Below are 15,905 nucleotides of genomic sequence, written 5' to 3' on the forward strand. Positions count from 1 at the left end.
AAGACATTTTAAAAGTCTGTGTGTTTGGTTTCATTACATCTTTAAAATGACTGAAATAACCCTCCCAAATATCCCTTCCTGTTATTCAGGATCATGAATAAACCTTTACACAAATTTACAATCTTTTAAAGGCCTGATTCTCAGCTGGAATAAATTAGAATATGTCCACTGAAATGTGTAAATTGGCACACCTCTGGCATTAGTAGAGTTATATTGATTTAAGCCAACTAAGAAACTGCCCAATATTCCACTAAAAATTCTTCAATATAGTTTGTTTAGAATACTATATTACTTTCAGGATGGATTGTAAGAATATAAATGTGTTTCCCTATGGATGTAAAAATGGTTCACATTTCCTGACTCAGTAGATCTTCAATAAATTAGCTATTTTCCATAAGGTTTTTTATACATAACTTCAAAATGCTAAGTATGTAATCTTTATATCTATTTACACAATAGACAACAGCCATGATTTAAAAAAAAAACAAACCACAACAATTTTATTTGATTGAAAGTAATTAGAAAAGTAATCTATTTACACTTACTTAGCTCTGTGAATATTGTTTTTCTGTAACCATGATTGGATTGTTGCTTATGAATTTTTAAAACAAATTCTAACTAGATATATTGCTTTTAATGTTTCTAACACTGAAGACACTCCTTGGCTGTCAGTGTCAGAAAGTTTAATTTCTTACACTTTCAGTTATCCTGTACTATACTGGTATTGTTTTTCTTTTCTTTTTTTCTTTTTAAGGCAGTTTCACGCTTTGTATGTAAAAGTTTAAAAGGTCTTACTTCATGTCCATAAGATATACCAACCTCCTTTGCAATAATCCCATAAAACATACGGAGCAGTATGTAAGTATTTTGGGAGATCTATACTCACAGAAGAAGGGTGCAACGACATTTACAGCATGGGCCAAATGTATGCACTCTTTCAGGTGGAAACTGTCTCTCTTCTACAACCAGCAATGCAGAGGGGAAAATCAAGAAACATAATATATAGGAAATTTGATTCCTTGATCAAACTTATTATTTAACTCGCTCTTTACTTACAGAAAAAGCCAGAAAGAAGGAAACATTTCCCTATAACTCTGCTCGCCTTGACTGGATTGTGTGAACTGAATGCATGAAGTATTTGTATAAAGTTGTATAATTAACAGTGATCTGAAGGAAGTACTTACTCTAAATGAAAACTCATTCAACTCATATTAAAATACCCCTGAATGTACTCCTAATACTTAAGAAACAGATATCCAGGCACCAAATCACCTTTTCAATTATATATTTGCTCAGTTTTCCCTGCAGATGATCATTAGGAAGACCAGAACTGCACTTTTCATAATTTCAAGCAATATCAGAGAACTCATATCTTGCTAAGAATACATCCAGACTAAAGACAAAAGAAGCCTTCTCAAATTACAATAGCCAAAATTATTAATCATGGCTGACGTGGGTCATAATTCTGATGACAGCATAGAGAAAGCAACTTTATTTCAATGTTTATGTCGTTTCACCTTTCTGCACTATAAGATTAATATCTTTTGAACACACAGAAATTTTTCTTAGAACATTTTAAAAGCACTTTGGCAAACAAGAATGAAAATTGTACAAAAGCTTATTTTGCCTTATGTAGAATGTATTCTGTGAGGGTCTTCATTTATTGTGAATAACAGATCTGGAAAAACACATATGTTGCTTACTTATAAGGTATTTGGTAGCTGTCAGAAAAGTTTGAGAAACAAGTCCCTACCAAAAAAGAACTAAAATATGAATATCTGTTTACAGACACTTTTGGAAGGGATTGCAAAACTCCAATAGCCCTTTCAACAAGGTAGGACCGGTGTGTAGGACAAATATATCCTGAGGAGTACTGAGCAAAATAAATGCAGAGAAATAATTACCAGAATCTTTCATATTCACATAATTGTTAATATATATTTTACATATAATCTAAATGATTTCTCATTTTAATTAATTAATGGTCAGTTAGGACAAATATTTGATAATTTAAGTTTTCAGTTTCATGATTACGTGTATTGGGTCTGGCTGGGATGAAGTTAACTTTCCCCATAGCTGTCTTCGTAGTGCTGTGCTTTGTGTTTGTAGCCAGGGCAGTGTTGATGACACACCAAAGTTTTGGCTTCTGCTGAGCAGTGCTTGCACAGCATCAAGGATGTCTATCCAACCCTCCCCTTTCCCAGGCCAATAGGCTAGTGGTGGACAAATTGGTGGGAGGGGATACAGCCGGGATAGCTGACCTCAACTGACCAGAGGGATATTCCATACCGTGTGACATCATGCTCAGCAATAAAAGCTAAAAGAAAGGAGGCGGGGAGCAGGCATTCATTACTGAGGTGTTTGTCTTACAAAGCAACTGCTACACATACTGAAGCCCTACTTCCTAGGAAGTGGCTGGACATCACCTGCTGATGGGAAGTACATAATACATCTTTTGCTTTTCTTTGCTTCTTTTTATTATTAAATTGCCTTTATCTTGATCCATGAGTATTTTCCTCTTATTTTCTTCCCCTGTCCCACTGAAGAGAGGGAGTGAGAGAGTGGCATGGGAGCCAGCCAAGGTCAACCAACCCCATTAAGGCTTTTAGCTTCCAAATATTTGTGGAGATTAGTATTTTCATGTAAATTATTTCATATTTGAGTTTTCTTCTGGAGTTGAAAGGCAAGGTAAAGAAAAAGATTACCTAAATGCCTATCACTCTGTTGCATGTAGAGACAAAATGAGGCAGAAAATGGGGTATTTCAATATAAAGATGACAAAATGGATGCCAAATCTTCTGTTTTCAGTTCTAGAAGGATGATTGAGGTTTTTGTAGACTTGAAATGATATCTCCCTTGCTATAGGGAGTTTCTCTATTCACCTATTAAAATCTGTGGAAAACTTCCAAGTCAAATAAATACCTACAGCGGTAGTTTAATCTTCCTTATTCTGTGTCTAAAATAGTTTTCTGAGCTTGTGTTATTACATGTTGAATGGAAACACTGTCTGAGCTGATGGTTTTCTACAAAAGATCCTATAATCCACTAAAGTTTCTCCGTAGCACTGCCCCACTGCATGCAAAAGTGAATCCAGCAAAGTAGATCAAAGTTAGCATTCATAGTAACATGTTACTTGACTGTTTGTGAGAATTTATTTGTATAAAAAGAAATATTGCAAATGTATATTGATGGACATATTGCATTAATGCCTGAAGGTATTTTGTAGGTACAGTATCTGTAGGGATTTCCATAAATGTCATACTGCTAGTATTAATGTGGAGATTAAGAACAAATTTAAATTAAAAATATAGTACCTTCCAATTCAACATTCATTGTATTGAATAATAAATTAAAAATGACATATTTAAAATGTTCTAAGAACTGCTCTCCACACATCCCAATGAATCAAATCCCAAATAAGCTTCTTATTTTCAATGCACATGACAATGATAAAATATAACAACATAAAGTCAAACAGCAGTAGCTGAAGGTCACAAAGCTAAGATTCACAATGTTTCAAGTTACTTCTGTATTGATCCACCTGTTGTTTCAAAGATTGGAGGCCAGACTCAGATAAGGATTTAGCTACTCAAATGCACAGCTTTTTCAAGGTAAGGATTATACAGTAATGAAAGTAAATAACAATAATTTTTAAAGCCTGTGAAAAGCTAAAGTTAAAGCAGAAATTTTGTATGCAGTTTTGACTCTTTTAGGCATTCACAATATATTATATAAGAAAGCTTTAAAATCCAGAGGTTTGGACCTATGAAGATTTTAAGAGCCAAAGTCCAGCTGTGACCCTGAATACTCCTGCTTATTGAATTTAGACATGGGAGTAACGAATGCCTGTCAGCAGCCTAATATTTGTTTTGCAGTTACTGCAACATCTACTAGTATATCTTGTCACGTAGCCAAAACTGCCCACGAAAGGACAGGATTAGCATACTGGAATTTTGTTCCTGTTTAAGACCAACAAGCTTGCAGAAATATATTCTTCTGCCATTTAAAGAATGCATCTACCAAACAAATACAGCAACAAACTCACATCCAGATCTGAACTACGCAGTGTTGCCATGACCACTTTATTTTAAAACGCTGCCATAGGACAACAGAATTGTAGCCTCTTTTATTCAATTGACTTTTAGTAAAGCATTCATCTAGACCACGGGTAACCAGGGCTCAGTTCCTGCCATAGCCTGAGGAGATTCCCTTCTCTCTCTGCCAAAAGAGTGCCAGAATAACCAGACTATACATTTATCTAAGTAAAAGTATTCCTCACTCATTCTGAGAAAGCTGATACAGTGTGTAAATATATACAAAAAGTAAAAAGAGTAAGAGCTGCCAGGCTCTTTTTTTAACAGAACTGAGGATAACTCTTTAGCCTAATAGTTGCAGTATTTACTTGGGACAAGAAATGCGTGATTTGTACTCCCTGATTCCAGGACTATTTCTCTAGTTTATATAGAAGTTTCTTACTGCAAAACACAGAAGCCACAAAGATCTGAGGTTTCTTTGTTGAACTGATGAGAAAACCCTAAATAATTTAAAATATCTAAGTCCAAGATTTAAAGAATTTTCAGACATGCTACTGTCTTCAGAAATACATAGACTTTATAAGATAGTAGGGATCAGTGTTAAAACTGATACTGGTGGGACTTATTTTTTTATTATTTGTCTTTTATTTATTTGTATTTTATTTATTTATTTATTTGTATTTTGTATTTTGTTTTGTTCATGTCAGTTTATGCTATTTCAGAGGAACAATGATGATGTCTGGCCATGGAGTAAAGACTGTCCGTTGGGAAAAAGTGGAGAGCGTAGGCCCTACCAGCCTGTTTTTATTTACTATGGGAGATTTCAGCTTTGCACAACCTCAGCAGCACAGAGGGGAAGTGGATAATTTCTACCTTCCCATCATATCTGACAGAATGGAAGTTTTTTACCGTAATGGAAGTTCAAGTGCAATTCATGGACAGTCTCTGTTTTGGGTAGGTAGACAGTATCTAAACTGGCATGTTTTTAAGTGCTTAATTCAAACTGCTTTATAGTATAATAAATACTGTAGTCACAAGTAAGCATGCTTGCCTCTTCTGCCAGTGTGTCTGAGCCTTCACTGAAAGAGAGAAACACCTGCTTATTTGGGAGTACAGGTTGCTGAATAATAGACAAACCAAATTCTGGGTCTTGATTGCCATAGCTAAGCTCAAGGTACTGGTTTTCTATGAATATGTTTGTGCATTCCTTTGTTTTGTGTTCATCTCATCAAAGCCCTCCAGCTTTTCATGGTTTTCCTCATAGCTTGTTCATTTTCGGGGCTTTCTGAGCTGCATTATCTGATTCTGAGCTATCTGCAGTTTCTCCACTTCTAGTACTGCAGGCTTGCACAGGGGTTGTACAAATACATAACAAAATCTCCCTGTTCTCCATCTTCACAGACTTTGCTTCATTGGACAGTTCATTTGGTGACATCTCGTTTTACATACAGGCATGCATGTCGGCTCTTATCCAAGGTATGTAAAAAGGATCCTTTCCCAATAAAAGCTGGGTGGGGGGGCATGCAGGAGTGCAGAGCACCTTGGTTTTAAAGCAGCCAGACAAGGTCGATCCACCACCCTGTGATACAGCTGCAACCCAAGAGACTGTTTTTACTTTACACAACCAAAAGGTATCAAAACCCCTCACACATGTTAAAAAGGAGCAATGGCTAATTTTCTCCTGTTATAAAGTAATAATTTAAAAATGGATTATACTGTAATTCCACAGAGGTGTTACTGTCTGCTCACTGCCTGCTCAGCAAAGGGAGGGAAAGTGCATTCAACCTTTGAAGTCTTATGAGACGGGGTGGGGGGGTGGGGGGAAGATGAAAAAAATATATGGGTGGAAGAAACAGCCATCAAACTGAGTAAATGGCTGCCTAGCAGTGTGATCATTTTTTTCGCCCTTGTCCTTTGTTTTCCCTCCACATACACCACATACGTTTATAAGCCTGACTTGTTATGTCATGTTTGATTTAGACAGTACAGGACAGGGATCCTCTTTGTGCTGCAGCTGAGTGGTATATGACATGTTTACACGTGAAAAAGATACATGCCAGTCAGAGAAGAAGAGCTTATCTCAGTAAGCAGAAGCATAAATGAACCACTCTGAAACATCTTTGTAGAAGCTGGGCTCAGGTGCTTCACCAGGCTGAAGGACACTTGAATTTTGAAGGCAGATATTTGTATGCAGCCCATAAAGATTTGATGATAGCTTATTTGTGCAGTTTTGGCAACACTAATAAAATGCAATTTTCTATCTTGACAAAGTGAAAATAATGAAATTAAATGTTTAAAAGCTTAAACTGTATTAAACTTTTTTCTTTCTTAATTCCTAAGCATTAAGATTTAAGTGGGCTAGTAATAACATAAAGTAAAATACTACAGAATAAAATAGAACTAGTACCATTTCTAGAGAAATTTTTTTTGTGTGTTGCCATGATTTGCACAGTGAACTCTATCTGGAGGGGGGTAGGGGTGGGGGTGGGAGAGGAAGAAGGGGGAGAGAGAAAGCTAGAAAACTTCTATGTAGAAAAACATATCTAGGGAAAAGGGAAAATGCTTTCTTTCCAAGTATATACAGGTCCCTATACTCCCCAATTAATCTGTGCAAATTTTTAATAATCTGTAAAATATGTAATTTTTACCTGTGTTTCACCTACTTTTTTGCCAGCTAAAACTGACATAATTTTTATAAAATGTGTTTTTAGAAAAAAAAAAAAAAGGAAAATGAAAAGGATTTATAAAGGGCTTTTTTTTTTCTCTTTCAAGGACACCTAAATGGAAGGAAAGAAGTAATTTTTTTTTTTATGTTTTGCAGAGACAGGAAAAAAATAGCAAACATTTATATGTTTCCATTATTTTTATTAGCATTTCAAACTAATGCCTGTCAGATAAATGAACTCTTAGCTTTTTTGATTATAAATAAGTAATAAAGAGATTAAGTTTATGGCTGGGTTTTCAAGCAGCATATATCAGTCCTGGTACCAAAAGGATTTAAAAACACCTCAGTGCTTTATAAATCTTCAGGGTAGCATGACTGTTTTGTTCCAGTTTAACTTTATCACTAATGTGTGTATAACTATGTTCTGTTGACATATATCTGGTAATACAATTCTCACAGTTCATGCTGCTGTGCTAATCAAGTTGAGTAGCTGCAAATTAAGACAAAATTACAGTCTTGAAGTAATTTATTTTATATAACAGAGTAAGGCTATTCTGTTCAGCACTTCGACTTTTTGATGTTTCAAATATTTTCTTTTGTTTTCTTACCCTTTTCGCCACTGAAAGTCTTCATCACCTCACACACTTTTCTTTCCCATTCACCTTTTCCATCTGACCCTGAAAGGCACTAAAACTTTCTTAGAGGAAGAAGAAAAAAGTTTCAGAGAGCTGTATCTTTAGTTTATTTTTATTTTAATATTTTCTTTTTCAAACAAGAGAACCTGAATGCAAAATGAGAGAAGGTGTAAATACAGCCTACATGTTATTGATTCTGCTTCATTTTTAGAAAAACGAGGAGGAAAATAATTAAGGACCTTTGGCAAAATCAAGACTGTAAAAGGGATGAAAGTGCTGAGACATTCATTTTCAATTTAAGAAAGCATTTTGTCCAGATATTTTCTAGAAATTGCATTTTCTGCTGGTAGAGAAAAGCTTTATGAAGGAAGGTTAGGAATAAATAGTTTCCCACCATTCAAAGCTTCTGACGTTCAACTTAGAAAGAATTTTCTCATGAGAGATAGAATATCTGGATTAAAATGAACATGAGTCTTTCACATCCCACAGAAAAACATTTGTATTTTAATTCCTAATCTCTTGAAAGACTATGTGTCCAGAGTTCAGGAAAGCCTACATCAAATCTGTTTAATAAAAGCATGTCTGTAGCCTCACTTTTAAAGATGGGCTAGAAGTATTTACCTTCAGGGAAAACTTGTAAACTCCAAAATCTCGAGGAAGCACCTGGCAGGAGGCGTAGATAAGACCCCTATACTCAAGAAGAAAGTGAGATTTGAGTAACTCTAATATTGTCAGAAATTCTGATTGTCTTGTTTTAGCTGCCCAGAGGGTATTTGGGTCTGCGCCTTATGGGTCTGGGTGGGGAGCTGGAGGTCTGGCCACATAAGTGAGCCACGATCCAGGGAGCCTATTCTTTTGACAGCCATCAGTGTGCAGGGTCTGTCTCCACACTCTGTGTCAAGTGATCATTCTAGGCCACAGACAAAGGGATTTAAGGGTGAGGTCTTGGGTTCAGGAGTTTCCCATGGTCCATCACTATGACTGTTATGCAAACTACAAATTCACACTTACAGAGAGAAACTGCCCTTAGTCCATCCTTTAGGTATAATCTATAGTACCCACAGATCTTTCATTAACAAACAGATTTACCTTCGTAATGAGATGTTTGACAGAACCTTGCATGCAGGGATTTTTTAGAACATGATAGTTCCAGAAATCTTATAATTTATCTAACCTTTCTATTTTGGTGGGGGAAAAAAAAGCAGACTATTGTATCCAAGAGGCCTCTATGGGAGTGATGCTGACTGGGTAGCTGGCAGGTGAGTGGGGCAAGTTACAGGGGAGGGGGAAGTTGTTAACAGCAAAACCTTGGCATGGAAATAATAGGTTATTTCACCGTTCTACCAATACTGTTGATGTTAACAAGAGCAGACCTGTCAACAGTGTAGCTGAACTACTGACATTTGTCATCACTTGTCAGCTTTCACATCCCTTTCCAAACAGGGTTGTATTTCCCTTGGATGTCAGGTTTCTGAGATGAACCCATTTATGATACTTAGAAGGCAAACATGGGTACAGTGAAGTGGATTTCCCTGAGTAATTACATCTGTCAGCAGTGGCAGTATTTATGATCCAGATTCATTAACAAGACACAGAAGCTACCAGGACTCTGCCTGTAACTTCTGAATGAATGACTGCTACTGTCAACCACTGAATGCCCAGAGGAAAGGTGGGGATGGTGGCTTTCAGGGATCCCAGCAAGAGTGGCAGTGTGCTGGTGGGAAATAAGGAAAAAAGTTGGTGTTTCCTTGACAAATACAAGCAGAACTGTTAACCTCAAGGAACACAGCATGATTGCATTCTGAGTGTTTGATTTCCGTACGTTTCAAGGACAGAAGGAAAGCAGATATTTATAAGTACAGTCAGTTTATTCTGTTATCTGGTTTAACTGAGATAACTTCTCAAAGATGTAACGAGCCAAAATTTTTAGGGATTATGAATATCTGTTGTAATAGCATTCAGCACTGTTTATAAAACAGCAGAAAATATTATCCCTTCTATAGTTACTATTTGCCCATCCAAGACTCTTATGAGAGCAATCTCATAGATATCTACCAATAGATGATACAGATTGAGGTAGATGTAGATGCAATGATAGAGACATACAGATGAAAAAATACAGATGAAAGTCATACCAAAGAGGGGAGAATGCTTGAGGGGATAAAAAGTCTTTTGTTACCAGATCCCTTTTGTCAACTAATTAATTAGATAAGGACTACAGGAATGGAAGCTAGTTAGTAAGAATTGTGTCAATTTGTTTGGTTTTGGCTTTTTTTCAATTAAGAATCTCTCAAATGTTTGAGGTACAAGTATGGACACATAGGCATAGATTGCATTGTGGTTTAGCCGGCAGCTCAGCCCCACACAGCTGCTCGCTCACTCCTCCACCGGTGGGTTGGGGGAGACAATAAGAAGGGTAAAGCTAGTGGGTTGGGATAAAAACAGTTTAATAATTAAAGTAAAACAATAACAACAGCAATAATGTAATGGAAAGGAGAACACTGAGAGAGGCTCAAAATCCAGGGGCAGGGGGAATGAACCACCAAAAACAAACCACGCGTGACACAGTCACCAACCCAACAATGCCAGTCCCCAAGTCACAACCACCCCCACACACCAACTGCGCCAACAGTTAATGCACTGCCCCATGGCGTCACATGGTACGGAACGAACACCCCATTGGCCAGTCGGGGTCAGCTGCCCTGGCTGTGGCCCCGCCCCTCCTGGCCTCCTGCCCACGCGGCAGAGCGCGGGGAGCCGGAAAGGTCCCTCACTGCTACAGGCGCTACAGTGAAGAGAATTAACCCCTTCTCAGCCAAAACCAGCACAGTTTGTCTTTTAAAAAATGAGACCCATGGAGAAAGACATTATTCTTCAATACATTTTTCTGAAGGAAGGTACTGCATTTTTTCTAGTGTATAATTAAACTGTATAACAAGAAAAATTGTTTCTGGAGGCATTGATAGAGAAACCTAAGGTTATGGCAACAGCAACAGTTGTTAGTAAGTGAGACTATAAGAGCATATATTGTCCTTAATGTCAGGCTGTAGAGGAATTGTGATTCTACATTTCACGCAGCAAAAATAACACTGACTGGATCAACATAATAGTAATACATTGTCATTCACCCTCAGTGTCAAGTTCTCAGATTTGCAGTGAAGGAGTTTCTATCAAAAGCTGTAGTAGTACCAATATAAATTCTTTAGACATTGCTTTCTATAATTTAGTAATGCATGGTCTTGGGTTCAAGCAAAATTTATATTGGATACAGTGGTGTCAGTTGATTCAGAATTGATTACAATGGAAGTCAGAATTTTAGGGTTATGAAGGAAGGGTAAATTTACAAGGTAAAAACCAGTACAAATAAGTGTGTTCTGAGATCGAAGCCATCTTCTAGTTTTTGTTTATCCAAAACAGTATTGCAGTAATAATTCTATTAGCCATAAATGTTGGGATTGAAATGGATCATTTAAATTACAATTAAGTATTTTTTACAATATTTTGATACATAGTTTACTACCAATAATTTCATGAAAGGAAATTTGCTTTAAGAGGAATAGTTTGGTGTGTACAGTGAGAAACAATTAATATAATTTGATTCTTTTTAAACAAAGCATAAAAATTTAAATTAAACTTTCTAAATTGCTTTGTCCCTATACATTATTTTCTCTGTCCACATAAATTACTTCTTGCTTAATATAATTGTATTGTAAATGTCTGTTGATTCAGAATACAGCTAGCACAGTGAAAATAGGGCTCCATTTGAGTTAATGAAGATCTATTTATTTATAGGTATATTTGCATGTCCTCGGTGTGAGGGCTCAAAAGCAGGCTGAAACACAGCATGCTCTGTGACATTTGTTTCACCTGTTCACATAGGGACCTTATGATACCCATAACTCAGAGTCTACATATTGCACCCAAGAACCCTAAAAAACCTTGTCCATCCTCCATCAGTAATATGATACTTCTTCAAGGCATGTGAAACACGTGTTGATGGCTTGAAGCTAAAAAGGCAATTTGTGACCATTCCCTGCTCATCCACAGCGTTTCTAAATCTGTTCTTGGTTTGCTAAAACAAATCATAAATGTTAATTTTCTGTTTCAGATGCTGTAAAATTTTCTAACACCTGTACTTGAACATAGAGTACTGTATCCAGTTCTGGGGTCCACAGTGCAAAAAAGACACAGGCATGTTAGTACAAGTCCACAGGAGGGCCACAAAATGATCAGAAAGATGGAGCACCTCTCTGAAGAAAGGCTGAGAGAGTTGGGATTGTTCAGCCTGGAGAAGAGAAGGCAGCAGGGAGCCCTTATTGCAGCTTTTCCGTACTTAAAGGGGGCTTATAAGAAAGATGGTGAGAAGCTTTTTATGAAGATCTGTAACGAAAGGACACAGGGTGTTGGTTTTAAACTGAAAGAGGGATAGTTTAGATTGAATATAAGGAATAAATACTTTATGAGGGTTCTGAGGCACTGGAACAGGTTGCCCTGAGAAGATGTTGATGCCCCGTCATTGGAAGTGTTCAAAGTTAGGTTGGATGGGACTTCGAGCAACCTGATCTAGTAGGAGATGCCCCTGCTCATGAGTGGGAAGTTGAACTACATGATCTTTAAAGGTCCTTTCCAACCCAATCCACTCTGTGATTCCATGACAAATCTACACACAATAATTTGGAGAGTAAAGACATTACATTTGACACAGTCAGGGCTGAAGCAAACACCCATACTTTAAATGCAGATTGGAAGTAATGAGTTCTACCATTGACTTTAAGTCACTGTGAATCCATGACCACTTAAAAAGAAAATAAATGTATTCTGGCTTATACTTGTTGTAATCTATTTGGTTTCTCTTTCTCACAAGTAAGGTTTACATTTTCAAATCTCCTTAGTATTATCTAAAGGTGTTAGCAGACCAGCACACAATTGTGTTTATATACTGTCTGATGAAAACATTGCCTTTATTTAAGTTTGCATTTTATGAGTTTGCTCAAGGAAATCTGATGTAGGTTAGGGAGGCAAACAGATGACACTGGTACAGATATATTTAGGTCAGCTAATGTTTATGAAAAGAGATCATCTGTGGGAGAGATATATAAATATAAATATATGATTTGGTTTAAAATATAAGACCTAAAAATGTATTTTTTACAACAGTAATATGGAACTATTTGCATTAACATTTTGAAACCATTGTTACTCTTAAACCTTTACTACTGTTAAAGAAAATGAAAATTATAATTAACACTGAGAGCTCTAACAAGCTCATCAAGCTTTCAATTCACAATATGTGCATTTTGTTCAACATGCCTGTATCTGTCGAAAAAAATCAAATAAATTAAAAGTTACATTTCCAAATATAACTTGTTTGCTTGTTTGTTTTGGTGTGTGTGGGTTTTTTTACTATATTTTAACACATTTACTAGTTGTTTAAAAGCTCTCTTTGTAGAAGTACCCAAACCAGTTTACTGGTCTATCAATCTTCTCACGCTATCACGTACCTTACTTTTTCTCATTTATTGGTTGGGAGAGAGAACATTGAGACAATTGTTCTAGCCATATTTATACCTTTGTAGTTGACTAGATTTATGTGTTTCCAACTTGAAGATAAGAATGTCTGTCAGAATCTGTTTTAATTTTTTGGAGAAGAAACACCAAACTGAATCTATGTTTGCATTACATGTTTGAGACTCTTGCCCCACCTAATTTTCACCTTAGAAATAAGTCAACAGCAGACTAAAAATATTAAATACACTGAATGTTGGCAGCTCATATCTCGCCTACATCACATTAAACCACACAGGGGAAATAAATCTCTAGATCAAACAGTATTAACAGTCAGTAGACAGTAAACTTAAGTCCTCACTTCAAATATTCCAAGGCAAAATGAGTCAGTCAGTTAGGGCTTTTTTATGGCTTTTGTTTTGTTTTTCTTAAAAACATATGCAAGTTATGACAAAATGGAAGACAGATAAAATCTTGCTTTTAAGTTCAGGCTACAAAACAGAAGCAACAACAACAACACAGAAGATATGCCAAGTACTAACACAGGTATTATTTTGCTTTTAAAGTTATAAATCCTCAATCATTACCTGGCTTTCCTTTAATCATACAGCGCTTTTTTTTTATTTATTTATTTCACTTGAATTTTAGCAGTATAGTCTGATTTTACATTTCTTCATCTTTTTACCTGAATCAATTTTCTAGTCCTCCATCTTTTTCAGGAGAAAATAACAACATGATGTACAGTGGAGGAACAGGTCAAATCATAAAGAGCAAGGGATCAAGGAAATGCAAAAGCAATTGGTATCTGAGATCCAACACACAGTGAAATTTTATGTAAGGAGTGAGCTTCTTTTAATTTTTTAGCAGGTATGCAGGCAAACAAATCTGGAATGTTCAGTGTTCATTTATCAGGAAGTTTTTCTCTAAATACACATCAGAACGAAGAGGTCTTTTGTATGTGCAACTAATGTAACCACTTACTGTGATGGTATTTAGTTTCTGAGTGACTGAATGCATGTAGTTACTGGGTAAGAATGTGAGCCTAAATGCATGATGTTTATAATAAACAATGATAAAGTAGAAATTGCTTGCAATTTGATGCCTCTATCCACAGATGCCAGCTTGCTAAAGGCTTCAATACATATACCCAAATAGCATTCCTCTGTACAGTTTTATACAGTTTACAATTCTGTATTGACTGTATTAACATTCATGTGCTAGACTGAATTAAAATGAAAAAGCCAGTAAAACACTTTCTGTGTTATAGGAAGATATTTGTTGAGTTAGACTAGAAGACCCAACGACACTAAGCAGCAGTGCACATATCAGTGTGGCTACATACGGTAACTGTTAAAATCTTTCTTCTGTTGGATCATGTCCATAGTTTTTTCCCCCACATACCGATATGAACTGCTAATTGTGTTGTATGAAAATACAAATAAACAGAAAATGAGAGTAATTTTGCACTGAATGTTGATGTAACTATAGACACTGAAAGTTAAACAAAATAGTATAATGTAAATATGAGCATACAACAAAGTTGTGTTGAAAAGTCATAGAAAAAATATAATCTCAATATACTGTTACAGGTAATTAAACTTAGATACAGACATACAAGTGGTGCAATTGTATTCTTATTTGTTATTATTCATTAGCATGTTTTTTCTTCTGCTGAATTTTAGTTTAATACCATAAGCTTAGTGACCTGTTCATATAGTCAGTTATATATGTGGTACAAAAATTACATGTCCACTGTTCATTGATAAAGTAGAATAAACTCTAGCAGTATTCAGAGACAGCACATATTTAATTTTTATAAAAGAAAGAGTTATTTTACCTGTGAAAATGATAAGGTACTTCGAAATGTTCTGATTTATTTGATCAATTTTAGGCTTGCTGACCTACACAAATCTCTGCAAGCAATGTTTAAGTATATTAGATTTTTTGACTCAAGCATTGTTTTGTATGAATACATGCAACAATATGTGACAAATAAGTCACAGTATAGTGCTGAATTCTTATTAAAGAATTATAATTTTTAATGTATTATTTATTTTACTATACAAAATGTAATATCTATTAATCTAATAATTATGATTGTTTTTTTGAAAACATAATGTATTGTATTCTATAAAACATCATAATATATTTCTATTGCTGCATTACACTGATTTGGCCACATTGAAAAATGTATATTCAGAATATATTGTATATTAAATATTTAATATGGATTCTCAATAAAATATGTATATGTGTTTTCTTTTACCAACATGCAGAAAATCCTTAACAATGTCATTTTATACAAGAAAAGCATGTTATTTCATACAGGCCTAAGCTTCAACTTAAATCCCCAGTTTATCGTCACAGTGAACTAACCTTTTGCCTTGCTATGTTTGATAATAAACAGTTACTGAATGTTGAAATAGCCTATGGTCATTTTTCTCTTGAATGTATTCCCATTACATGTTGTGCTGTCAAAGCGATTTAGGCCACTGTTTCTGAAAATTTTTTAAGTAATTTCCCTTTGCTACACAAGTGTTTGCGTGATGAAAGCGATCATATACACTGTGTCTCGGTAAGAATGTTTTTTACCTTTATCACAACTTCTTAAAACAACTGACAAACTTCACACGTACACAAATCATCTTCTCTGGAAATTCCTCCTAAGAGAAATTAAAAGAAACAAGTTGCATAATCAGGGTATCTTGATCTGTGAAGGATGACTGATACAGATTTCTGTTGTTATATAGATTTATTTCCATGAAAGAGTAACTTTAGTAAGTTAAATGTTATTGACACCAGATTAGTCACGTCAGCAAGAAAATATTGCAGAGGGCTGAGAAAAAAGGGTTGCAGAAGATTTAATTTCTAAAAATTTACTGTACAGACAAATAAGGAATTTCAACTTTTTGAAGATTTTATTGATAACACTGAAAACATTTTTATTCTGAAATAGTTTGCTTCTGGAAAAAAAATACAGTATGTCAGAAAAGATGTAATGCATATGTTTCATACTTTTCAATTTCATTTTTGATATGCCACCTGTATTTTCTCTCTAAAAATCCA

This window comes from Phalacrocorax carbo, chromosome 1 (assembly GCF_963921805.1).
Source record: "Phalacrocorax carbo chromosome 1, bPhaCar2.1, whole genome shotgun sequence".
NCBI classification, from domain to species: domain Eukaryota; kingdom Metazoa; phylum Chordata; class Aves; order Suliformes; family Phalacrocoracidae; genus Phalacrocorax; species Phalacrocorax carbo.